At 37.2% G+C, this 26,954-nt stretch overlaps 1 protein-coding gene and 2 long non-coding RNA genes across 3 annotated transcripts in view; 2 read left to right on the forward strand and 1 right to left on the reverse strand.

Moving 5' to 3' along the window:
* The window catches only part of LOC107220243 (UPF0489 protein C5orf22 homolog), an 802,831-nt gene that overhangs the window by 747,999 nt on the left and 27,878 nt on the right, over positions 1-26,954 (reverse strand). The gene's annotated exons all lie outside the window — the stretch shown is intronic.
* Positions 1-26,954, forward strand: part of LOC124294751 — a 42,642-nt gene that overhangs the window by 3,656 nt on the left and 12,032 nt on the right. The window contains exons 2-3 of the long non-coding RNA XR_006904684.1: positions 21,361-21,706; positions 21,812-21,891. This is a non-coding gene — a long non-coding RNA (uncharacterized LOC124294751). The remainder of the gene's footprint in view (positions 1-21,360; positions 21,707-21,811; positions 21,892-26,954) is intronic.
* On the forward strand, positions 1,107-20,679 carry LOC124294750. Its single transcript, XR_006904683.1, has 3 exons — positions 1,107-1,119; positions 3,428-3,430; positions 20,502-20,679. It is a non-coding gene; the product is annotated as an uncharacterized LOC124294750 (long non-coding RNA).

Genomic DNA, 26,954 nt, shown 5'->3' on the forward strand with positions numbered 1-26,954 from the left:
GAATGGATGGAATACCGAAAGGTTGCAAAACTTCGGAAGTAAATTTATTCTTTCCAACGTCACCAGCTGCAGCTAAAAGATGGAGTTACGCTTGTGAAGTGAATGGGAAATACGATTTACTATTTGAATATCATTAAAAATATCTTGCCTTTTTCATTGCGTTATTCTTTTTCTTTCGTGACACGGACGATTGTCTAATGCAATGAAATGATCTTGATAAAACAAGTGTCTCATTGACGAATTTCACAAATTCCGAATTTTTAGGAGATTCGGTATTTCGTTGTTTAGAAATTTTGATCCGTCTGCATTTTGCGGATCAAAATTTTGCTCCTTCTGTATTTTCGTTTTCGACATGTAATTTTTTTGGTTATTTAGCTGTTCGAAGTATTTATAGCCGCTCTCAATTTTTAATTTCTGAACTTTCATTTTTCTAGATCTTCACATTCTGTGATTTGTTCATTCGGACTGCAGACTGTGCTGAAAATCCTTCTTTCACTGAGAAAAATTTCACTTGTTATAATCGTAACTAGAAAAATTGAGTACAACTGGTATCGTTCAAAAAACTGTTTGAATATTGTTGGAATTACGAAAAACGAGGTACGCCTAACCATTTTGCGCTATTTTTGATCCTTTTTTAGTAATTGCAACGGAAAATCAGTTTCTTCGGTTTACTGAACTTTTTTAGTTAAATAAGGCTTCAACGTCAATTTATTGTTGCACAAGCATTAAATTTTCGCAACAGTTGCAAGAAAATATAGTAACAGTGATCGTAATAAGAAAGAATAGTAACGGATACCAGACTTTCGGGTAACGGCTCGAAAACTAATTTTCATTTTGTACCTAGAAGTATATTTTTCGACTGTGGTAAAAAATGAAAATAGTTAAGGACTGAGCGGTAATCGGAACTAAAAATTTCTCTCAGTGTTGGATAAAAGAGCGTTTGTGTGAATAAACTTTCGGGAAAAAAGTTATTCCACTAGGCGATTCATCGAAAATCTCAATTTCGGTCCAATGATCATTCGTTATTTTAAAATTCGTGTCTCGAAACTTTCGGCTTTTCGACCAGTCGACCTTTTGATCGTTCGGAATTTTAACCCCCATCCTCGTTTTTTCAAAAAAGTACAGCTTGATCATTTTGATTGCCCAAATTAGCAGAAACAACAACGATACCATGTTATTTAGTGAAAATTCGTCACCAGGTAGATGCTTAATAAATGTAGATTTCGTCGGTTGTTGGTCATTTTTTACAAACGTAGAAAACGACGTTTTCCAGGCCCCGTCAACCATCTTCAGGCTACACAAAAAATTAACAAAAATGCTTAACAAAACATTTGTTTTTCTTTCTATCGATACGTCTGTTTTTGACGTGACATTGTCTGATGTGTTTGTTAAATTAAATTTACAACAATATGCGATACCGCACGTTCCATAATTTTAAGGTTAAGCACGAAACTATGATGTTTGCGACTTTTGAATATGAAATGTTAAAGTACCTCAAGGTCGTCATTTTCCATGTTGGTAAAAAATATGTATATTCTGTAACGTGGCATTTTTGATGCCCGTTACAAGGGGCTCCTTGAACCCTGGGCGGAACCAAAATTTAGGTATTTCCGAAATTGAGTCGCCAAGTTTTTGAAAAAGAGCGCCAGGACTAGAGTCACGCATCCGAAACTACGAGAGGTGACACCTTAGCGAATAGCGTAAGATATTTCAGGTTTCTTGTTTTTTTTTTTTATTCTTCGAGCTACAACGGCGTCAGGCAAGAAGTCGACACCGAATTCGAGGAAATTGCGAAGTGGCGGACTAGCGACAATTGCGAAGGAAGGATGTCGAGGCTGCAGAGGGGGAGCCGACGCAGATCCCCGCATCGCGGGAATCCAAGGTGGACGCGATTCCCGCTGGCGGCCGGCGCGCCGCAGCCTCTCCCCCTTCACCCCGCCAACAATTGACCGGCGAACTTGCGACGGACCGACTAGCGACGAGGGAGCACCACGCTCACCGCCAAGACGTCATGGAGCTGCGCGGAGGACGAGATTGCGATCTAGCTTCAAGTTCTGCGCAGCGATGCTGTCGAAGGTGCGCGTCGAGTTGCGCGATCGACGAAATCGATGACGGATCGATTATTGCGTATTCTTGTGGGTATGACGTCACGTGTGGGATGGCGTATCGAGATCCGTGTTGCGGCAGGTCGTAGGTTTTTGAAACCACTCTAGTTCTGGCGGTCGTGATAAGTAGTCACGTTTTGGGGAGTTTCGCGAAGTAATGGAGTCGCCCAAAAATCGCGAGGGGAATGGAAAGGGGGTTGCAAGGATGTAGAAGGTAAGCGCTGCTTCTATCCCCGCGATTGAATTTCGAGCATAATTGCGAAAAGGCTTGCCGAGTAACGGATAGCCGTTTTCGATTTGCGTTTTAGAAAAGTACTCGAAATTCTTTTGCCGATTCTTTTGCTTGATGACCGTAGCCTGAGTACGCGTGTTAGAGTAGAGTAAATTTTGAGTTCCTGAGAAAGTTGAGTAGAGTCACGGGTTTTACTTGAGTCTCTCTCGTTTTTGAAATCAAGTATAGCCGAATTTCGCTGTACCGGGTCAGGCCGCGTTATCGGGTTTTTCAGTGTCATCTCTCGAGGAGGTCGGGAAGTGCCGAATCGGAGTGCTCGGATTAGCGGATAACGTTTCTGAGGATTTTGAGAAGGTTTGATTTCGGATGCGTTGCGATAGCGAATAGTTGAGGTTACGTTTAGTTGCGCCTGCGTTTAGTTCCGTACCCGTTAGTTAAGATAATGTCAATTGAGTCGTGTTACTTTGAGATTGTGTTTAGTTGAGGTTACATTTAGTGGTGCTTGCGCTTAGTTAAGTTTACGTTCAGTTAAGATAGTGTTTAGTCGAGTTGAGGTGATGTATAGTCGAAATTGCCGTTGCGTTGAGCAGCAGTTGAGACGAGAAGTTTGAGTATTGAGTTTTGGTTGCGTTTGAAATATAGTAACGTTTGCGGATTCGTTTAGTTGAGACAAGTAGGAAATAAGCTTTAGGTTAAGTTATGTTGTCACGTTTAGATTTAGGGCAGCTCGCGGTAGCGTCTAAGCTCCGAGTCGGGTGAGATCTCGGGTGAGATCGAGGACGCCGTCTGTTCGGTAGCCCGACGGCGCACCGTCGAGTAATTAGTTTTAGTTTCGGTTTCGAGCAATAATCGCCATGGAGAAGAAATGGCGAATTTGCAAATTCAGAATTGCGTATGAAGATTTTGTGATTATTGAGTGACATTTTAGTTAGGGAGCCGCGAGCTCAGTAGAGTAAGAAATAGGGTAGGTTACGTGTAGTTTTCTGTTTAATTTTAGAATCGCGACGAGCGACTTTTGGATTATATTTTTTTTGTTTTTGTATCACCGCTATTGGGAAATATAAGATTTTATTTTACTTTTGTTAAATAGCGTGTGTATTTCGAGTGTCTCTCTCTCTCTCCAAAAATTACCCCTCCCCTCTCCGCGGTACTGAGCTATCGAGCATATGCCCGAGGAATAGCGCATTGATGATTTCGAGGCGTGTTGATCACGCCAGGCGCCCAACAAATCTTCGCGATATTGTTTTTAGATCCAGGGTACATCGTGGACGCCAAATTATTGTGCACGCGATAAGTTCTCGGTGATTTTCTCCGAGTGACCGAGGAGCGGGAAAAATCCACGTCACAATATATGTAATATGACCAACAAACGAAGAAATGTACATTTATTATGATACAATGTTAATCATACCAGAAAACGGTAACGTGGCCTTCAAAAATATTTAGTTCCGACAATGGATCAAGATCGCGCCAATTTCATTAAAAATAAAATGAACGCTGGCAATAAGCGAAGAACAAGAATTGGGAAAATACAGAAGACTTGGCTCTCATTGAACAACTCATTTTGTAAACAATCCGTCAGCTCCGTGACACATGACGCGAATGAACGGATGGAAAGAACATCAGAGCCAGTGTTGAAAAGTTTTACGTAAAAAAAAAAGAAATCAGCCAATATAATTTTCATGGTTTTTTTCATCTATAATAATATTGTTTAATATTGCTATATAGAACACTTACGTAACTGACAATGAGATTCTTTGCCTTGTTAGTTACGTCAACTTTCATGTACAATGCATTGGAAGATTACATGTTTGCATTTTGTCGTATATATTTCTTACAGCGTTTGCGTGAGATTTTATTTCATCAAAAATACTGTACCATAAAATTTCATCGGGTCAGACAACCGTGGAAATAAATTTGAAAATTCCTCGAGATACCAATAATGTCCAGATGTTTCTAAAGGCTAAAGATTGCAAAAATGTTCGAATAAAAATTACAATTATACGCCTAGAAACCTTACGAGGATGATAAATTTCGTTCGAAAATTATTCAAAGAACGATATTTTGAGCAACGTACTTTTCACGACTGATCTCCGTGACAAACGGACCGAATTTTTTCTACAAGTTTAAAATTAACACGAAGACGGAAGAAAAAAGTACCTACCTAATTTTCTCTCGGCTTGGCCTCGTTTCCTTGGATTCTATTTTCGCAAATTTCGAAGTCGAGATTGTTCTTCAACGTGAATAAATGCACGCTATGATACGTAGAATATCGCATCGGTAAGAAATTCCGAAGTGAAGTATCGACAGCTCCCAGGCACGTTTAGAGGTCGGTTATTCTGTACAAATGCGAGTGCTGCGCACCGTGGCAAATAGCTAATTTGCGGCCTGCAGTCGCAGCAAGAGCTTCTACCGCACAAGAAGTTGGTATTTCTTTCCTAATTGCTTTGAGGTTTGTACTTCTTTCATGGGAGCCTCTTCTTCCAGCAGCTCGCGATCTGACGAGAGTCCCATATGACGTATTCCCGATAGGATCAGCGATCGATGGAATCCCGTAAGACCCGAAGACACGCATTTAGTCTCTGATGAGTAAAAACGTCTGGCGATGATTGAGCAGCCATTACCGTTTCACTAATTCTGATCAGAGCTTCTCGCATTCAAGTTCAACACGAAGAAAACGAACTTGTACGGAAAAATGAATGTCTTCTTTTTTTCATTCAATCAAACGTTGTTTGAATCATGAAAAATATTACGAACTACGTGAATTTGTGTTATCAAGTGTAACTTCAGGTGTTTGAATCGAGAAAGCATTCCTTTTGCCATATTTCTTCGGTCTCATAAGTCAATCAAGGACTAGAGTCTCATTTGCGTTTCGGCACTTTAAGGTGGTCGCTCCTCAGAAGTGCAATTAGTTTGTTTACAATGATACAAATTGAATTAAGAACTAATGTAGACGTCAAGAGAAAGAAAAAACCAACCAATCATCCTATATTTACATTAAGAATACGGGAATAACGAGTGAAATAATCGAGTCGTAACTACATTCGGAAAAGAGTCAGGTTAAGTTTACCGTTAATGTTAATATGCATCTGACGATCAAAGAAGACCTTTAATTTTCCTTCGAAACCATCCTTACCGGGGTACAAAGCTTCCGACTGTTCACTTATCCGGGTGTTTAGTTAACATGTTGGCATTTACAAATCAACAAGTTTCTCGATAACTTCAAACACCGTTACCGGCACTCAAACGTGCCCGTAGAGAAAGAGAGGGAGAAAGACTGAAAACATGGCATCTGTTTAACGACATCATCTTGGCGCCCACCATCCAACTATCGACCCAATACCGACTACAACTTATTCTCCGTGAAAAAAAATAGTATCGTTACAGTATCGATACTTTGGGGATAGTAAATTCAATCTCTCAAAAGCATGAGTAAACTGTGAACTCGAAATTATCCCCAGATTCACGTCTGTTTCTCATTAAGGTCATGTACTACTGCTACCTTTACCGACCGAGCAAACTCACCCTGTTTCTTCCTATATTAAATAAACGAACAAACGGAAAATGTTCAAATTTTGACGGTGCATCGCTCTTTTGTAACGAAATTCAGGAAAGTTACTCAAATCTCGTAAATCGTCAAAAATATGTGTGGTTTTTTGACATGTGTTACTATTCCCGCATTTCTCGCATTTCAGGGGCCAAAAAGTGCATAGCTGTGATACTTTGAGCAATTCCGCAAATTATTAGGAGTTAAATGAGCCATCGTGAGACTGTTTTCGTGCAATTTTTAGGACGCCAGACAAGATATAGGAATTACAATAATTTCTTAGCATTTTGTGATTCCTAGTCTCGTTTAGCGACCTCAATATTGCATAAAAACAGTCTCACGATGGCTCATTTTTTCTTCATTCTTTCCAGAATTGCGCAAAGTATCTCAGCTATGCGCTTTTTAGCCCCCGAAATACGGGAAATGTGGGAATAATGACACGTGTCAAAAAACCAACCATTTTTTAAACGATTTTCGTGATATAAGTAACGTTTCTGAATTCCGCTACAAAAGAACACCGTAGAAATTTTAATCCTTTCAATTTGTTTGTCTATATAATCTAGGAAGAAAAAGGGTGAGTTTGCTCGGTCGGTAAGAGTAGGAGTACTACACGACCTTAACGATAAGCTGCAATGCCCGATGGACCAACGATTGTATTCTAAAAATCTGGTCACATTTGGTACGTTTAGTTAGTCACTCGGGAAATTTTGGAAGACCTAACATTTCGCGTTTTCGACAATTCTTTAAATTCTAGGATGAACAGTATTATAATTCATTTATCATTGACATGATTGAATCAGCCTGTCGATTGACAATTGTATATAGTGACATTTGATTCACGAAGCATAAACGATGAAACGACAATTTTTTAAGTTACAATAATTCAACAATCACTTTTCAACCTTCACAAAATGACTTCATTGCGAAAATCTGATTTCGCAATCGCAACAGAATCATTAAGATTGTTGGGTGAAACCTTTGCTCAAATATAACTAAAAACATTTCCACCTAAATTTGGTTTACGGGGCCATATTTTGGTCGTTACAAAAAAATACTTTTCCGAGTGTTTATAAGCTTCCCAAATTTGCCCATTTTTTCAGCCGTCGATCAACCCTTCAGCACATTCAAGAACCGCTTGTATTTTTTTACAGAGATTTTTAGGTGGCATAAATGATGTTTTATCGACAACCGCGATTTATGAGGCATCTAAGGATTATTATTTCCACCGAGTAACAGTCATTTGGCCTTCCCAACGACGCCGCGAGTCCGACGCGCATTGACACTTGACACCTGATGTTTGGCTGCCGGGTTTACGGGCAGTAATACGGGGATTCGATTTAATGACCGAAGCTCGACGGCGTTCTGAAGGCGGCGATACTTGGAGTAATGAGTGCCTATGCTTGAACGACCGGATACGTGATTTACACCTAAAATATACCGCAGCTTGTCGGTAATTCTACGAGTCGAGTCCGAGTCGTTGCCACTGCAGCGCGTATGAAATAAATTTGACTACCGCGCACCTGGATGAAGATGTGGCCAATTTTTTATTAATAATTGATATCGCGATGTTGATAGTGTAAAATTTTTTACTCGCCCACGACGGACTGATTTTCACTATTATGAAGATACTGTTCAGTCGAGATCATTTCCAAACGTTGGAAATGAAAAATAGTGAAATTATTAAATGGACCAAACAAACGCGACTGCGATTCAATTTTTCGTCAAGTTGTATCAGACCCAAATAATGCCATCTCGATATTGTAAGAAACAAAAGCAAAAAAAAATCAAAAAACTCAGTCATCTGGAAATTTTTGAATAAAATATTATGCTTTCTTAATTTTAATGCAAAAGCCATGCCACGTAAACAGATTATCTGCATATCGGGCATTCCATATCAACTTGACCGATGATTTTGCCTCACCGTATTTGATTAGCTTCAGAATCTTACATACGATTCTATGGTCACACAAAAGGGCTTCTTAATTTTATCAGATTTTTTCCTACGACCCTTAATTTTTAACGATTATTCAAATTTATCTTGGAGTTGGCAGTTTTTGAAAATCTCAAAAAATTCTCATCAATCTTATTTTTTATCCCAAATATTCTGACACCCGACTCATGCTCATGCTGGGAGATTTTTTCTTCTATTTTTTTTTCCAGCTCTTCAAACATTTGGAAAAAACAAAACACAATGTCTCAACGTTCCGAAAATTCTCAAAGAATTATCGAAAATTTGATATTTAACTCTGAATCTTTTTCCGTAAAGACGCAGAATTTTCGGTAATTTTTCGCGAATTTTCGGAACGTTGAAACATGGTATTTTGTGTATTTTCAAAATGTTTAAAGTGGTAGAAAAAATAAAATAAAAAACCGCCCCACCAGGTGACGAATGTCAGAATGATCGAGATGAAAAATACGATTTTTGAGAATTTTTTGAGATCAAAAAACAAAGCCAATTTTTAGATAGATTTAAATGATCATAAAAAAATAACGGTTTTAGGAAAAAAATCTGAAATAACTAAGAAACGCTTTTTTGCGACCAAAGAACCGTATAAAAAATCATGAAAAAAATCAAAAATGGTAATAGAAAATCATCGGTCGAGTTGACATAGAATGCCCCATATGTACTGAACTCTGATTTTGATTGAAAAAATTACTCGTGATAAATGAATATAGTCTGCATACGGTAAACTATATGCTTAATTTCAAAATGCATTAATTTCATCGAAAATCCACGTTCAGTGAATACTGTAGAAATTGGTTATGAAAAAAAATGATCCATTATCGTTGGAATTGGGCAAACAATACGAATTTGGTATTGAGGAAGTTGGTGAGTGAAGAATTGATGCTTATTATTCCCATATTTTTTTATGAAATACAAATATCGAAAATTTTTCCCAAATATCGAATTTCGTTTCGGATCACTTCGAAATGGTTGAAAGTGTTGTATAATTATTTTGTTGAGAAGACTGTTGGTACGATTTCACTCCAACACGATTGTTTATAACGTTGTTATCGATAAAAATGGCATTCTGCAAGATTGGGCCAATGCCAATCCGGATTTAAAAAAAAAAAAAACGGAAATAGCAAATTTACTATTGACAGTAAAAAATCGTTTCAGTAAATTTGTGAAAAACGGTTTCAGATTAGCCGTCGTGGACTGAAATCGAACGAATCTGGACTAAATCTTTAAATGTTTTCAAGCAGTTTGAATGGAATGTCAATAACTTGACTGTCCTTTTCAATAAAAATATTTTTCGTCCCGAATTTTAAAAACATCATCGATTACATAAATTTTTTGATTTTTCAATGTTCGACGATCTGATCAATAAATTAGCGAAAAGTTATTGAATTTCAATTCATCAAGATCCTTGATAAAAATACACGATACTGTAACCCCATCTCAGATTATCAATCACCGAACTATTTGATCGAAATTGACTGTTTTCAACTTTACTCGTACTATAGGGTCAATTTTTTGCGAAATATCGCCAGAACCTAAGTCATTTATTGATTTTAAACCTCTGTTCACGAAGTTCTCCGTTCCAAATCTTTTTATGCATCCTCAATTCGTCCGGTTTCACCTTTCGCCGCTGATTTTGAGGCCGAGATTACGGAACGAGCACAGAGATAAGGAAAAGGTTCTTCCGGCGCTAAAATAACTCCATGCGATGCGGCGAAGCATTACAACGTTGTCAAAGGTTAATCGGGGTTGCTATACGTCATGCTAACCCGAGATCTTAATTACCGAACAGAGTGATCATCTGCCGTTACACTAATGGTTAAAAATTTGAAGGCAGTTTTTTTTTTCTTCCCGCGCAGAGAGAGAGAGAGAGAGAGAAAGAGAGAGAGAGAGAGACAGGAAGGAAAAGAACCTGACGTGCGGAGCATTGGAATCTGTGAAAGGTGAAACCGCACGTTGATGCAGAGGACATTTTTTTTTCTCTTCTGTAATAATTGATGTACTGTGATATAATGTTTGAAAAATATTATCAGGGCATTTATCTGTAGAAGCTAATTAATTCATTCAACGAACATTGCTTTACAATTGAAAAACATTTTGGCGCAAGTTCAAGGGATAAATTTGGCACGTTGAAAATTTGACCATTCGTTTTCTATCTATTTCAATCTTGTATCGGGTCGAAGAAAAAGATTTTCCGCATTTCTTTGCAGTCGCAAAACCAAAACCAAGAAACTAGATGAAGATTGATCCTCGAAAGGATTTGAGGAAGAAAATTGATCTAAGTTGGACAAAACCCACTCTTGGTTTGTATTGATTTCACGTCGATTTCGAAATTTCCTAAACTAGAAGCAACAAATTTTTATTTATGAAAAATGTGAAATATGATGAAAATAAAAAATAAAAAATGATAAATGATGCAAAAATTTGAGTAAATTTTATGGAAAACGAAAAATTCACGCTTTGAAATATCTCATCGTAAATTGACGGATTCCTGTAGTGTTCGAAAGAATGGGTGTCTGATTGAGCGACTCCTTCGACGAATCAATTACTCGTTGGCTGATTGCAACGTTGTTGCGAAATACTCGATTGAAAAACGAACGTGCCTCGCGGAAATCTGAAGAAGGGATATTGTGATGAGATAATTCGCGAAGAGTGAACCGCGTGGCCCTTATTGCCAAGTGAAACGGAGAGAATTAGCAACGTAAAAGGTAGGATGGCTTTTAATTCCGTGCGGGAGATGCTCGGCACAGTGAATTTGAAACTTTTACCATCCCGCATTTACAAGGCCGTAAAAAAGTTCATGGCCTCTAATAGCGGGCGGCAAATTCTACCCCCTGTACTTAACGTCCGGTGCAGCAGCAGCCTCTCGGCGAATCCTGCAGATCATGCAGCTCGTACTTTACCGGCACCCGATCATCCAGCAAAACCCGATGAGAATAAAACATTCCCTGCACAAACTGAGGGAAATTTCTATCGCGGTCGGGATACGGTATAATAATCGAAAAATTCAGTTACGGCCACAAAATGGTCATTTGTTTTTTAACTGTGAGCAGAAAAACCTGTTATCCGTATGTTTTTATTATTTTTTATCATGTCGATATATGTGGGAAATTTCATGCGAACCCGACCGACGTCTGATTTTGATAAAAAAAACATTTTTGCAATTATACCGTACTCCGAAACAGTACTCTGAATTTTTTCAGATTTTTTTTCAACTGCTCAATTATTTATAAGTATGTAAAGTGGCTTTGAAAAGAATGTTTTTTTTTTAAATTCTCAAAAATTGAATTATATATGCCCAACATTTCAAGACCGAGTCCATAAAGGGCCGATTTTTTTTCGAAGAGGCTGCTTAAAAATATTTCGCCACTTGTTAAATTTGTACAGTACGAAGATATCTTCAAGAATACAAACGTATAAAATATTGAAAGTATAATCAGAAAATTAGGCATGTATGCTGCATTTCAAATCACTCCAAAATAGTGTGAAATCAAGCAGATTTATTCAATTTCATTTTACGCTGGGTCATTTTATCGATATTACAATTTTTTCCATCAAATCTATTCCAGCGACTTTGTAAAAAGTACTCGTCCAAATAAAATGAGCCGTCGTATATTTAAATCTAACGAATCTACGATATTTTCCATCAGTTTGAAAAGGTTTGAAATAAGGGTTCAACATCCAACGCTTTCGTACGAAATTCCAATAATAGCTGTTTTTATTTTTTTATTTTATAAAAAACCCTTTGAAATTTACAAATTTAATAATTCGATGAATACTCAATGTAGTCTCATGAAAAAATTATTATCAAATATTGATCTTCGATCGACCAACCTCCTTAAAGGACAAATGTGAGTTCGGAGCTATCGAGATAAATTTCATTAATTATTTTTGTTCGCGTTTTGTGTAAATGATGCGATTTTTTAGTCACTGCACGGCTTGAAGAAGTTAGTACCACAATTTAAGCCTGATTCTAGACACGGCGACAAAAAAAGTCACGCCAAGACTAACAAATTGAAAAGATTTCGCACACTTCACAAAGACTCTTGAGCCTAATAAACTCAAAATTTAAATTGATTCACAAAGAATCATAGCATATGATACCGAAAAAATCGATAGGCTATTAACTTCTTAAAATCGTTTATAACAAACCGCATATATGAAAAAAATTCTCTTAAAATCGCTTAAAATCGTTAACTGAAGTCACGTTAAAACATGCTCGAAATAATAAAAAAATCTTGGAAATTGAGATAATGTAAAATCGGATGTATTTACAGAAAAGGCGTTCGTCAATCAATTTTTCGAATACAACCCGCAAGTCGTATTAAAAATTGACTCTCGTCATTTCAGCAGCATGAGTCGAAAACTTCGTATATATTGTCAAGAGGCGTTGTTTCGTTCACAGTGTTATTACTGCGAACCGGTAACAAGGAGAAAGTCGCTATAGAAGGGTGCTGGGGAGGGTGAGGGGGAAGAAAAATCGACACATGAATACAGGGTTCGTACGTTTTTTGGAACCCAAAATTCCCAGACTTTTCCAGGTGTTCCAGCCTGAAAATAGGATTTTTTTCAGTAACCTTCCAAAAAATATGCCGCTGATTAATGAGCATTTTTTTGCTTATTAATACTAATACCTTCAATATCACCTAGTAATTAATTTACCGTCCGACTACTAATTTACAAACAACAGCCAGCGATTTTCAGTAATAAAAAAACGAAAGGAGGTTTGATATCAAGTAATTTACGTACAAGAACGAGTTCATTTCTTCAAAAAACTTAAAGTTCCAGTCTTATTTTCGAAATTCCCTGACTTTTCCCCGAGTTTTCCCGGTTTTCCAGGTTTTCCCTGTGCGTACGAACCCTGGAATAATAAAATCGTAGGCAGTCGGCAGCGATACCTGGCCATTTACCCATCAACCCACATCGTCCGGCTATGCATGTCCGGCAAACACACCGAACGATGCCCGCTGCGATGCTGATTACGAGTGTAAGCCTGGCTGCAGGTGTTGGTTTCTATCCTCGAGATGCCTGCACAGCCGTTACACACACCGCGTGAACAATCGGTTAAATTCTTACCGCCACGCTGGCAGTGCGGGATTATTATCAGCTCTAACGGTTCGCTGCAACTGCACATAGAACGTTGGGTATGTAATACCGTCGACAAATCGATACACACAATGGTGATCGTCTCTTGGCGTTAGACGGATCCAAGAACGCCACAGCCGATGGATTGACACTTAATTTTCTACGGTTAGATTCCGAGACTTTTGAACCCGCGACGCGGCACAGCGTGTATAATATTTAATGCTGAAATATGTACTCGAGTACACTCTGGAATTGTTGTACAATACATTGTGAATCGCTTTAGCTTGATGCGCATGCGCTACGATTCGAGAGCGGTTGTTTGCCAGGATGGCCAACCGTCACTAACGTAACCTCAAAAATTTTCTCACTGCTTGTCGCTGGCAGTTGCGCGGTCAACACCGGCAGCTGTAAAAATATTTTAGGTTACATGCATCGCGGCGAATTGTCGTCTGAATTTATGACGGTTGGACACCCTGGCAAACGTATACATGGATCGTGGACCCACATTCCGGGTGTTGGTAAAAAATCAGAAACACCGAAAATCAGAATGGTCAGAATTTCGAACATAAATATATCGAAAACTTACAATTACGAAAGAACAAAGTGGTGAATCTTTATTAAGTCAGAAATAATGGAAATATAATGTAAAGGTATCGAAATTTGAAGTTATAGAATTTAGATTACACAACTGGTGAAAATTCTGAAAGGCCATTAGCGGAATGACGCAACTGCGATTGCTCACAAACACAAATAAATAACCTTCGGATGGATCATAAAGTAGAATTTTCTATTAGTAAATAATCTTCTAGTAAGCTCGAAGTAGAAAAAAAAAAAAAACTCAAAAACATACGATTCTTGGAACTTTTCGCAAATTTTTCTAGAATTTTGCACACGACCATTCGTTTTTAATTTATTTTAATTCATCGAAACTTATTTAGACGTAATTCATTCCAAACAGTTTAACTGGATTGTTTATTTTTTAATTTTAATGGAACATTCGACGAACTGAATTTACCTATAATTGAGAACTTGGAATACCTGTCCGTGCCTAAAGCAAAACAGTAAAACTTTTCTGCTCGTCTAGCTAGTTTAATAGTTTTTACCTTTCAAAAAAAATAATTAGCTCGAGAAATAGAAGCCACCTATCTTCTTGTGAAAAAAATTTTTTTTACGGTATCTGATACTTCATAAATCATTACAAATTTTCCAACCATTCATTAATCGCTTTTAACTTGTTTGGTTAATCAAACTTGAAATCTTGAAATCCTGCATGAGAAAATCTCTCGGAAAATCTACTCAAAATCCTCAAAGAGATAATTCCCAATTTTCGTTGAAATTGATACTGAAATTCTCTGTCTCGGGAAAAAAAAAATCTCGTTGATGAATTCTAATGGAGACAAATTGACGTCCAAGTTTCCTGTATTTTGGAGACATCGTTTGTGAGTAAACTTAATTAAAAAGTCATCGTACCGCAATTGAAGAATATCCTTCGCCATAAGCATACACGCATTATTTTGAGAGTTTCATAACTTCTACGTAAGTTCCCGGAATGTTTTGAAGTGTTTGTAGTGATTCTTTTCAAAAATTCAACAAAAATCCTATTGGCAGTTGATTTATTTCAACAATCCATCGGTCGAATTAACTTACTCGACCAAAAGTCTGGGAATATTCGAGTGTAATCGAAGCGCGCAATTCGTCATGCGGAACGAAACGGAATTAAAAGATCTTGAAATTCGTGCGAGGCACTTGAGATCACCGCATCATCAGAGGCTAAATTTATTTACCGCGTATCGACAGTCGAGAGTGTTGAAATTGCAGGTTAAAATAAGCGTTTTATAGAGTTGGATAAAAAATTGGTCCGATGATTGTTGTAATCTTGTGAAAATTGTGCGTAGCTGCCGAGCTCGTAAATTCCCAATATCCCGAAGTAGGCAATGAAAGTTCAAGAGGGAACAACAAAACAAGCGTCCGGTTGAAACAGGCCGTGGGTAGATTCACGAGCTATTGCCACAGTCGCATATATATATATATATATATATATATATATATATATATATATATATATATATATGTACCTACATTCATCTGGTTGTGTAAAACTCTATTCCCGCAGCACTTGCGGCTATTATTCAACCATTCCCATAAATCATTGTATAATAAATATTACCCGCATGCAGCGGTTGGGGTCCAGGATCGAAGATGAGGAGAGAAAGAAGAGAATGAAAAAAAAAAAAAAAAAAGAAGGCAAGGATAAACGAAGAAGAGGAGGAGATTGGGCTCAATATAAGACACTGTAAAGTTACGTGCCAGAACGGAATGCCTTGACCAGTACCAATAAAAAAAATTTAAAAAAAAAAAAAAAAAAAAAACGGGAATCGCGTGTTTTACTTTTCCTCTATTCACGTCTCGCACAGACATCATGGACGGTGTTCTTTGCTGGAGCAGCTTCTCTCGGAATTCGACGAGGTTGTACAGTTGAAAATCCGTATTTTTTCATAAGTTTATTATAAGATATTCAGATGTCGAACATCTACGAACTTGTTACATATTACCTAAGCTGTGATGTTTTTCTTCGAAATAAAAAAAGAAAGACTAAAATTGTATACAAGATCAAGAGACCATTTTAATTTGCTTTTTTTTTTCACCACATTCGTATCGCTGAATATGCAATTTTTTAACGTTCTACTGATATTGACTTTTAGTGAGAGAATAAAAAAAATCTGTACCACTTAATTTGTGAAAATCAGGTGGCCAAATAAGTCATCGGAGGGTGAAATCGAACGAGTTGAATAAATTTTTCACCGTTTCTCAAGCGAGTGCAAATGAAAAATAGATATTCAAGCTCTTGTTCGTGATTCGAGTCTACTTTCTTTTTTTTTTTTGTAGCATTTCTAGGGGAAACACAATAGCTTACAAACGGTAATAATTTGACAAATATTCGCTATGCGACCATACTGTAATATATTACGAAAAAGGTATTGATTTTCAACTGACCGGTTTTCTCAAGGCTCGAAGTTATGATAAGGAATCCAAGACGAGTATAATTAACGTTACGTTGATACTAGCGTTTCGGTATTTGGCAAAATCACAACTTTCTCAAGTCGATATCACAAAAATTCGCAATTTCGCATAACCTTAGAGTCAAAGTAATACTTGAATACTTTCTACCGAACCAGATGAAATGATTGTTGTTCGGACCATAGTTATACTCGTATATTTGAATAATATTTTTGAATTTTGGAGTTTAGAACAACTGGATGTTCAAAAATTACGTCAAACAGTAAGAAGCAAACTTTTTACGCTATTGTACTTACAGCCGCCTTTTTCTAATATCTTGCAATAAAAAAAAGTCTGAAAGATAGTTCGAAGTTTGTATTACTGACCACAAAAACCTGCATCCAAAAATTCCTCCTAGATTTTAACGAAAAAATTCGGGAAAACTTTGTAAAAAAAAAAACGTGCTCACCCTAAAATCCTCCCTTAAGACCGTAGCTTGAGTTATCAATATTTCACTGATTACTTTTCTACGTTACCATTGTATCGCTGCGGAAACACCGTTTTCTGAATTTTACTTTATTCTCGCAAGCGAATTTAGAAACGGTTAAAAAATTGATATAATTTTGTAATTTATATCTCAACAACAAACGATCCATTTCAATTGGGGCTTATTTTATCTAAAATTATGCACATCGAACTTCACGTTCATATTTTTTTGACTGCAATCAATTAACAGTAAACATTGGTGTTGATAATAATGTCAACCATTTCGCTGCATGACATGCTTTGTAGTATCTACGATGTCGCAAAACTGACGCTACCAATTCACTTCAAATTCAGTGACAGTGTTTTCGGATAGTTGTCCTCTTTGCCACTATCCTACTTTTTTCATTATTTCACTGGTCAATTAATTGCCTGAATAGAAGAAGTCGTCAATTTTTGATGAAAAATCGAGGTTCGACTTCAAACTTTCGTCGCTTTGTGTGAAAATCGAAAGAAACTGAAATATTTTTAGACGACTTGCGAAGCTCTTGCAACCAAAATGAGTCCAAAAACATTGAAATGGGAATGAAAACCCCAGCATTCAAACATTATAAACTTTCTCCTGATGAAAGCTTTTCTCAAATCGTTGATATCTTGACTTATCTCATTCGAATTTTCTCAGATTCACTTCCAACACACGTAAGGGCTGCTATTTCATTAGTGTTCACTATATCATTGTGGCAAACAGCGTTGCTTGAGATTTTTACAAACGATTTTTTCTCTCTTCCTAACTTTCCATCCAACTAGTCCAACCAATTCCTGATCATTAAGCAAGTTCAGAATAAACGACCATGCTATTTTATACCTTTCTTCAAAACAAGTTCTCATTAATTAGCGTTATTTATTAAGACATTAATTTCAGTTTTGTAAATTCACTCTTGAAATCCATACCAGGCAGATAAATATACGTATAAGGTAACGCGGTATACTCAAACCATAAGCAATTATTCCCGCTCGTTCCCCGATCCGTCTATTATCTGTTATTACGTCAGATGTTCGCGGTGGTCAATTATAAGATTTTAATTAGGGGTCCATGTCGATGCGCGTAGTGCGTTTTGCGTTCGTGTGTGTCAGCGTGTATAAGAGAGGGCAATTTTTTTGGCTTCGAGGCAGAATTTTAAAGAGAATATTTTAAAATCTTAATTAACTTTCTAGCGGCAGCTCGGAACTCACGCGAAATTAACGGGCCTAATTGCAAGGGCCGGTTATACTAACAACGCGAATTATTAGCGAGTGAATGATTCAATTTCAAAAATATACGGGAAATTCTCATCCGAGAATCTACCGACCTGCGTAATTACGGTTTAAATAATTACTGTGACACACCGCTTATTATAAACCGACTATAATAGATACACGGTGTGGCCGATGACAAAGAAAATAATAACCGTGCATAACGCTAAGCGTTACGCAAGTAATGCGATTTTTTAATACAATCCATTATGCAAACTACGATAATTATTTTGTCGAGATCGCATTCGAATCGGGTTTGTTTCTTCTTCTAGCACCATGCGACTGCTTTTGAACTCAAACGATAATGATGATTTAATGTTAATGATTATCAGACTGTTTAATTGTCACTGAAAATGTTTCTGCTCTGCTCTGGAAATTAGTAAATATGTATATCGAACGAATTTATTACAGTCGATCAATTTTGTCGATGACAGAATCAACTGCAGTTTAAAATTTCAAAGTAATGACGAGAAAATAGTCGAATGAAAATTCAACGTCAAGTTCTGAATATTTTACACGTCAGAACTTTTCTTTTTGGCGTATCTATCAACAAGATAATATAGCAGCTACAAATTGTCTCGTTTCGTTATATGTGATTTAAACATTAGCTCCGAATTCACAGATAATATTACTGACAAATCCTCATGATGGATTTTCTAATCGATTGCTTTTCTGATTTAATTCGTTTCACCTCAACTAAAATACAGCGAGGAAGATGATCTGGTATTTGAAAAAAATAACTCCGGTCGTTAGTTTCTTATGCCAATTAATCACTATTTTTAAACGTTGTGATTTTTTTTCTTGATGATCAAGTGTTTAATTATTTTAGGAAATATTATTCGACTTTCAGTAATAGCTTTTCTCGAATTGTAGTGAATATACCGAAAAAAAGAAGTACCAGAAACTTGAATTTTTAATTCGAACATGAAAAAACTCCAAACTGTTCGAAACGGTTCACAATCAAATTACATAGATGCGATGTTTCGTATCACAAGATCGGAGAAAAATAACGAAACTAAAAATAACTTCATTTGATCGATTTAAACGAATCATATTATTAATTTTACTGAACTTTGGCGAAACGTGGAATGAAGAAATCGAAAAGTTTAGGAAACTCTCACTGAGACTGAAATTTTTAAACGCTGTGTTTTGAAGCAAAAACACCCACTTGGGCGAACAATTTCAGAAGACCGACATTATTATATCATTATTCACAAAATTTTTATTTTTTTTGAATCATCTCTCAATTTCCGTTTATGAAATGACGGTACCTCAGAAACTTCAAAAAAAAAAACACATAATTTTCAGAAGTCTTCTAGAATTTTCTTAGAATTTAATAGACGACCTTCCGTTCTCAATTTATTCTAGCTGACTGTTACATATTTAGATACAATTCATCCCGCAACGTTTCACTCGATTCTTCAAATAGTCTTTTTTTTTTTTACTTTTGTTTTGACGTTTACTCGTTTCTTCGTCAGTATCGTTCTTCATTTCAAAGTTTTTCTCCTACGCGACAATTTTCCCCAGTTTTCCCTATTCGAACGCGTAATAAAAGAAACTAAGCTATTTGGGACTGAACGACACACGAGCTTTTTTGTTCGTCCGACTGGCTTCGATTCAATTTAATAAACTTTAATTTCACTTTTCAAACCTTCGTTGTATCACGTTTTTGGTTGAAGAAAATTTTCGGGCTGACTGTACATCCCGTGCATGCCTAATTTGTAAGTGGTTTAATCGTACGTATCACGTACATACACATATTATACATATGAATATACATACCTAAGCAATTGTTAATACGTCAGTACATATTACACATACATACAGGCACGTCGGATACACATACGGCTTTATCAACTATTGCCAATTATCGTTATTATTTTAACAACTATTATTGATGATTCCGCGGTACAAATTACTGGTGATGACCGCTCCATTATTATTGCAGAATGATTGTAGCCAGAGGATAGTAAACGTGTCGGTTATAATAGCGCGATAAAAGTTATACCCACAGAGGGGAAAAACAAGTTGGACGTTTTTATGTATATACTAGGATAGTCCTTGTCTAAGGGTAGGAACATTTTTTACTGCTACGCTCCCCAAACCAATTTGGAATGATGGAAAAAAAAAAATATGTGTAAAGTTTCAAGAATAATTCGAATTCGGATTCCTTGCTGAGGCGCGCCTGATGTGGCTATGGTCAGGTTAATATCAGGCACGCCTGATCTGACTCTGAGCAGGCTCAGGTCAGGCTAACTCTACTACGGTGCACCTGATCTGACCCCGACCGAGCCTGACGCATTGCAAGTACCGCGAGTCGCCACCAGGCGTCGTGAAAGTCCTTGGCGTTCTCATGATAAAAGTATCAGATGACTTGTAATAAAGTGTGGCCACCCACCGGCAAAATCATGCAAAACATCATTTCGTAAGTTATCATTTTTATAGACATCTGTCTACAGATAACAGATTCTCATTCTATTTATCTTTTGCTTTGCATCCACGTACGACTAAGTAATTTCTCGCGTTGTTTCAAAAATCAACAAATCTGAACATTTGTTGCCCGAGTTTGATCAGGTAGTGCCCTCAGTTTGCCCTGATAAACGCCTGATGAGGCCATTATCCCTGATTCTGATCAGGGACTGAACGCATCGAGCCTGAACTCAGCCCCATCAGGGCATTCTGAAACGATGCACGTTACATTTCCGGTCAGGCTCCGATCGGGCGGTGATGAAAATGTCCACGCGGGTTTTTGAGGCATGAGTCACCATTGACGTAGCGGCCTGAAACTTTGCACAGTGTAACGATTTTTAGTTTCTTCTACAATCTACGCAATAAAATCAGACAAAGACATAAACACATAAAATCAGACACCAAGAGAAATTGAGTCATTTGTACAATTTTTGGAATTTCTTTTTTTTTTCTTTTATTTCTCCACTCTTTCTTAAATTCGTTATTCTATGGTGACAGTATAAAAGGGACGCTACTCGTCGCAGGTCTAACGAACTTAGCCTGATTGAAAAGAAGAAAAAAAAAAACACTTACTAAATGACACACAGACGTATAAATGAAAAAATAAAACGACGAGTGAGGAGAAAATTGTCCGTAAAATAAAATTGAGACGAGAGAGGTTTTTTAGTCGGACATGTAGATATGTACCAGAAGACGGTGATGATTTTAAAAATGAATAAAAAATATTGTGATTGAAGTCTGTGTATTCTCAGTCCTATATTCTGTTAAAATTTCTACCTGGCCAGGATTTACGCTTCAACTCACTATTGTCACACGTCTTATATTCTCTGTCTCTCTCACTCTGTGTTTTCTCCTATTTTCACTGCATATCGTCACAATAGTTTATTTTTTTTTTTTTTTTTTATGATTTGGAACAGGTCTGGGGGTGATCACAATGAAAATTTTGCCGACCCTCAAATAAGGCCACCCTATAATATAATATAAACCGCGCCGTAAATTGATAAAGATATAGGGAATCAGCCGGACAATATGAATGATCAAGTTCTGCAGATCGGTCAAACCTGAGGTAGCCTCTCGTATCCTCTATTTTCATTTGACGTTCAACTCGTTCATACCCTGCAGCTTTTTTGACCTCGATTTTTCTCACGTTATTCTTTTTCACGGCCATTCTTGCTGGCGTTTAAAGGGTGGGTAATGATTCCTTAAAACGAGCATCATGCGCCTGCTGCCGAGCCCTGATCGATGCAGCTCTTACCCTTATTTGGGCCGAAGTTTATCGGCCGTATTTCTACCGCTGCTTCTTCTGCAATGCTGCTGAAGTTACGCCGCAAATAAAGAATCGAGGGTAAAGGTATACGACTGCTCGTGCCTGCCTTCTTCATCGGAACACCTTTGTCTCTCATGATTAAAAACACCACAGCTGGGAAGACGACGCGGTCGTAAGGCGAGCCTGCTGCCGGGATGGACAAACCCTTTTTTAATCGCCGAGCGTATAAGATGCAATTAAACCAGCTCCAGGCCGTATTATAAAGGTATATACCACGTATATACACGTATTTGCCAATTGCCCGAAGTAAATCATATGTTGGCAATTAATGCGCGTCTGTTTTTGAGCAATAATATCGTACAATTTCCAGGATAATTGGAAAGTCACAAAGCGACATGGGGCACTTAATGGCCGCTGAAACCCGCCAAAACAAGTGGATTTGGGCTGATCGTGAGTAAAATAATAATAATATGAATGATAATAATAACAACGTCACTATCTCATTAGAATTTTGGAAATCTAATTTAAAATTCGAGATCAACGACCCAAAAAACCAACAAATATCAATCTTCTTAAAAATCTAAATGGTCTTAGTTTTTTTTTTCACCATCTCGTATACATTAATTTCGAATGTTGCAAATCTGACCTTAGATTCGTGCGATTAGTGATCCAAAAAACCTTACATTACGAATCTTCATTCAAATCCATCCATTCATTCTCCAGATATCGTCATTTTTATTTTATTTTTTGGAATTTTGTTATTCATATAGTTCAGAAGTACTGAACCGATCAAAGCCAAAATTTGATCAGTTCTAAGTCTTAAAAATTCACGTCGATTGAGACCAAAAACATGAAAATCTAGGTGACTACATTTCGAGATATCATCGGGCGAAAAATTTATCACACATGCATAGATACGTACAAACATCCAGACGTGAATCCGAAAATAGTCGGAGGTGAGTTTTTAGATCTTTAAATGTCGAGGTCTCGTGAAAACTCAACTTTTCACTTTCGGGGTGTTTACAATAACTTCATATTTTCTCTGAAAACAGAGAAACGGGAAGTTAAAAAACTGTACTTTGCATAAAATTATGGTAAACCTTAGTTAATTATGGCTGTAATAATTTTAATCGAGCTTTTCGATCGACTGCGAAAAACGACACACGCAAAATAATACAGGTTGCATATTTATAGTGAATTAATGCTTTGTTTGAAAATGTTTTGATCAAATCCAGAATTCATGTCAGGTGAATTTAATAGAATTCTTTTCTGATCTGAATTGTTACGACTCAACTGTTTCCACCGAGATTTATGGTCTTTTGTTAAAACTTGTCCCGGCTTGATTAATTTGAAATCTCAGATTCTTGCATTTTCCTTTCGATACTTTGTAAAATAACAAAACCGATTGAAAAAATTTCGAGTAAGGTTTTTTCAACTAATTTTGATAGTGAACGTGACTAAAAAAAAACATCCTCAGAATGTGACGGAAACGAAACCGAGCATATTCAAAGAACACAAGTTGAGAAAATTTTTTATTACATCGGTAAAAAAAATTATAATTCTTTTCAATGCGATTGATTCAAATCCATATTTCCTATCGATACCAATGTTCAATATAATATATTAAGAATATATATATATAAGAACAGCGATTAGGAATTTAATTTGTATCACCAAATATACATTGGCAATTGAATATATTATATTATATTCAATTGCCAATGTATATTTGGTGATACAAATTAAATTCCTAATCGCTGTATATTATATTCAATTGCCAATGTATATTTGGTGATACAAATTAAATTCCTAATCGCTGTTCTTGCTGCACCCTCAAGTACAAAAACTTACGTTGTTTTCATGTGTGGTATTTTATTTCACTGGCTATCGGATGATGCCGGCATTCTATCGTGAGGAGTGTTCCTAATTTGGATAGGTGCGATATCTCCGAGCGATTCATCAGGCGTCCTGATGATGTTTCCAATTAGTGTAACTCGATCGTTCAGTGATGGATGTTTCACCACGATATCGGCGCCAGTCGTCGTGTAAATTCCGCATATTCCAACGTCTCTTGCTGATTTTTTATCTTTTTTTTTTCGTTTTTTCGTCGCATACCGAAGTGTTTGTCTCACTTTTTGGTAGTTCACGATAAGACAAAGAATACTGTGGATTTGTACGTGCATCGGCGTTTAGAATTCCTCCAATTCGTTATAATGTTTTTGTACCAGTAAGGAAATTGAAAAAACATTTCTTCAGCTAATTTTGGACCCATACCAAATTGTGTTCTTTCTTTGAGAAAATGTTTGGTGTATTCATAAATAGTTCGTAACGTCAATATGTCTCGATCAGAGAAATTGTGTGAGTGGAAAAAATCTTTTGACAATGAAACAAAGAAATATTGTGCATCTGAAATTATCTGTATTATCGTAAAGTTTCTCTTAAAGTGGAGACAGGATTATTATTTCCTTTTTTATTGTCTTTCATGATGATACTATTCTTGTTGAATCAGCAAAACTTCAAATTTAAACACGTTATTATGCATTTCGTTGTAACGTATCATACTGATTTTCGAATTATCCAAACCTCATAGAATCTGGAAGGCTTGAAGAAAAATCTGAAACGAATTCATGTAGCAGTGGACAATTCCGTCTGTGGCAATCCTTAAATACGATTCAAAGAATGAAGTTTCGTATTTTGAGATATCCAGGTACTTTGTCCTGTGAGAGCTTGCGACGTGATTTTACACGCATCGAGCCAGTTTCAAAATCGACAGCGTCGAAGCGTAAAAAAAAAAATTGTACGTAGAAAAATCCCGACTCGAACCGGAGATCGACGCAGTTTCAAAAGAGGAGCGAACCGGCGCAATGAAATTGCGTTATTACAATAAAATTCCGTACAAGCAAGCTCGGTATTAAAAAAATGTCCGTTCTCGATACGGTGCAGCGCAGACGCAAGGCCTCCTTATAGAGTTTCATACCCCCATAGCGCGCAGCGTGTATGCGAGTGCTGTTTATTACACGGCAATAATTTATATTTTTGCTCCCCGGGTTCGTTAAACTGGATACGCGAGCATTGAGCATCCTGCGCAAATTAGCTATTTATTGAACGACTCGTGCTGCACGAACAATTCCGAGCCGAGTGCTCTGCGCAGTATGTGGCGTTGGAAGTGGAAGCTCGGACTGGTGCACAGTCTGCGCCGTCCTCGAACCTACGGAGATGTTGTACGCAAGAAAAGGTTACAAGCAGTATCGCGTGTGGAGACACTGCAGAGGCTGACGTCGGTTTCCTGATAATTCAAAAAACCCACCGCCCGTAAAGCCTGCGCCTCTTACCTTACGAGCAGTATCAGTGGAACCTGCTACTCGTAAAGGTTGATGGTTATTGCCGGACTGTTAGTGGATACTGCGACGAGCTCGAAAAGCTCTTCAGAATCATTATTTTACTCGAAATGAAAGACTGGTCACTGCCCGACTCACGGTTGTTATGCCATATCTAGGAATGTAAAAAGACCTGATTGAACGTTCACCCCATTATAATGTACCCAATATTCGTCTTTGTACCATTTGTACCGTTCAATGATTCGTTTATTTAATCCATCCAGCCGAGGGTCTCAATTTTTTTTATAGTCGGTGTTGTGAGCGCGAATCATTATTTCACTCCGAATGCTGGGCTTTTTATTCCAAAGCATAGTTATCGTCCGACATAATCTATCAATGAACAAAGACACGACTAGACGGTCACATCGTTCTACTACTCACTTCATCTTTGTACTGTTCAATGGATCGTTTGTTTATTTGTGATGGGTATTACGACCGCGGCGAGAAGCTGTATAGAATCTTCATTTTAGTCAAAATGAGAAACGGTTTATTCCAAAGCATAGTCATCGACCCAGCTCTCTCAATCATGAAAGGTATAAGTGGACAGTCGCATCATTTCACTCCTCATCTTGATACAATTTCATGGTTTATTTATTCGTTTTCCTTTTCCGAAAACACAACGTTTTATTTTTATATCGAGCGGCTGCTCTATCTATCAATGTTGCTCATTGAGAATGTTGATCCTCTGTATTGTGATTGAATTCCTCCAGGGCAAACTTCTGAAATGTGTTGCCACTACGAAGAGTAGATTTTCGAATGCAGGGAGTCACTCGGGTTCTTTATTCTCTACTGGAGAAAAATGTACGCATATACAAAATTCATATCAAATTATTTCATTTTATTGAGATCTGCTGCACAAATTATCTCCAGCCGTTCACTTTGTTTTATCTGCGGTAGACGGAGAGATACATCATTACAGCAATACTACCAATCGCTCGAGTTTATAAACGGGCAAAGAACTCGTAAAGATTCACTCCTTGAATCAGATCCTGCTGGAAGGAAATTACGAGAAAATCAAGATTCAAAATTCTTACAACGATGATCAATCAAACTACTGTATCTGTTTTCAAATTTTAAATCGTTGTTCAATCACTCGCTTGTGAACAAGTTTCTAAACACCAAAGTCACTCGGTGGATTGAGGAGGACATTTAATTAGTCACGGAACGTCAAGTGAAGATGTTCCAGAAAAGTTTCCAAACTTCCAGTATAAGGGAAAGTAGACAGACCGTTATACTGGTATGTGTTTGACTCCGAATGACTTCACAGGATTCGAAATAAGATGTCTACGCATAATTTAAAGCGAGTCAGATTGGCTGGAGCTGACTTCAGAAGATTAAATACACCTAAATACAAATTCAGTGAGGTCAAAATATTTCTCTGCTACTCCGCAATCGTTTTGAAAGCAACATTCCCTCAACCATCGGCAAATGAACAACTTGAACAATTCTGGACAGGTATTCGAACTGAATAAAGAAAAAAGTTATAGCTGACGAGAAAGCGAATGAAAACGACAAGGATAAGCTCACATAATGAGGAAAAAATAAGGTCCTAACCCTTGAGTAATGTTTTGACTTACACTTGCATATTTATTTTGTTTGAAAATCGAAGTGTACATGTAAGCTTGAGTATTCAACGATAGAAATTCGCACAAGCTTGGGTTAATTCAATTCGCGATGCAAGCTGATGGGCATACGTCACGTGTACTCTACCGGATTAATTAAGCGTGAATGCAGGCGCGTGATGCCGACTACTATAAAAGCGTTTTTGTATATACAAGGTGTGCTATTTTGAACGAGTCACCAGGATGCGTAGAAAACTAAGCGTGGTAAACACTGAGTTTTATAAAAAAAAGTTATTCAATTGCCAGAGGGAAATATGAAATGTTCGTGTATAAATGAATAAAAACTTGCATCTCTAAGCAAATCAAATCCAGACATGCCAAACGTATTTGGATTTTGTCATTTCAACAATTTTTGCCGAATTGCAGCGCTTTGAATTTTCGTATTGGCTATAGTCGAGGTCGGATAGCGTTTGGAATTAGTCTTAAGGCATGTTCATAAATTGAAATTGTACACTCGAACTCCGGACGACAAAAATTCAAAGCACTTTAACTCGATGGAAAACCGTCCGAACGA

The sequence above is a fragment of the Neodiprion lecontei genome, chromosome 5 (genome assembly GCF_021901455.1).
Source record: "Neodiprion lecontei isolate iyNeoLeco1 chromosome 5, iyNeoLeco1.1, whole genome shotgun sequence".
NCBI classification, from domain to species: domain Eukaryota; kingdom Metazoa; phylum Arthropoda; class Insecta; order Hymenoptera; family Diprionidae; genus Neodiprion; species Neodiprion lecontei.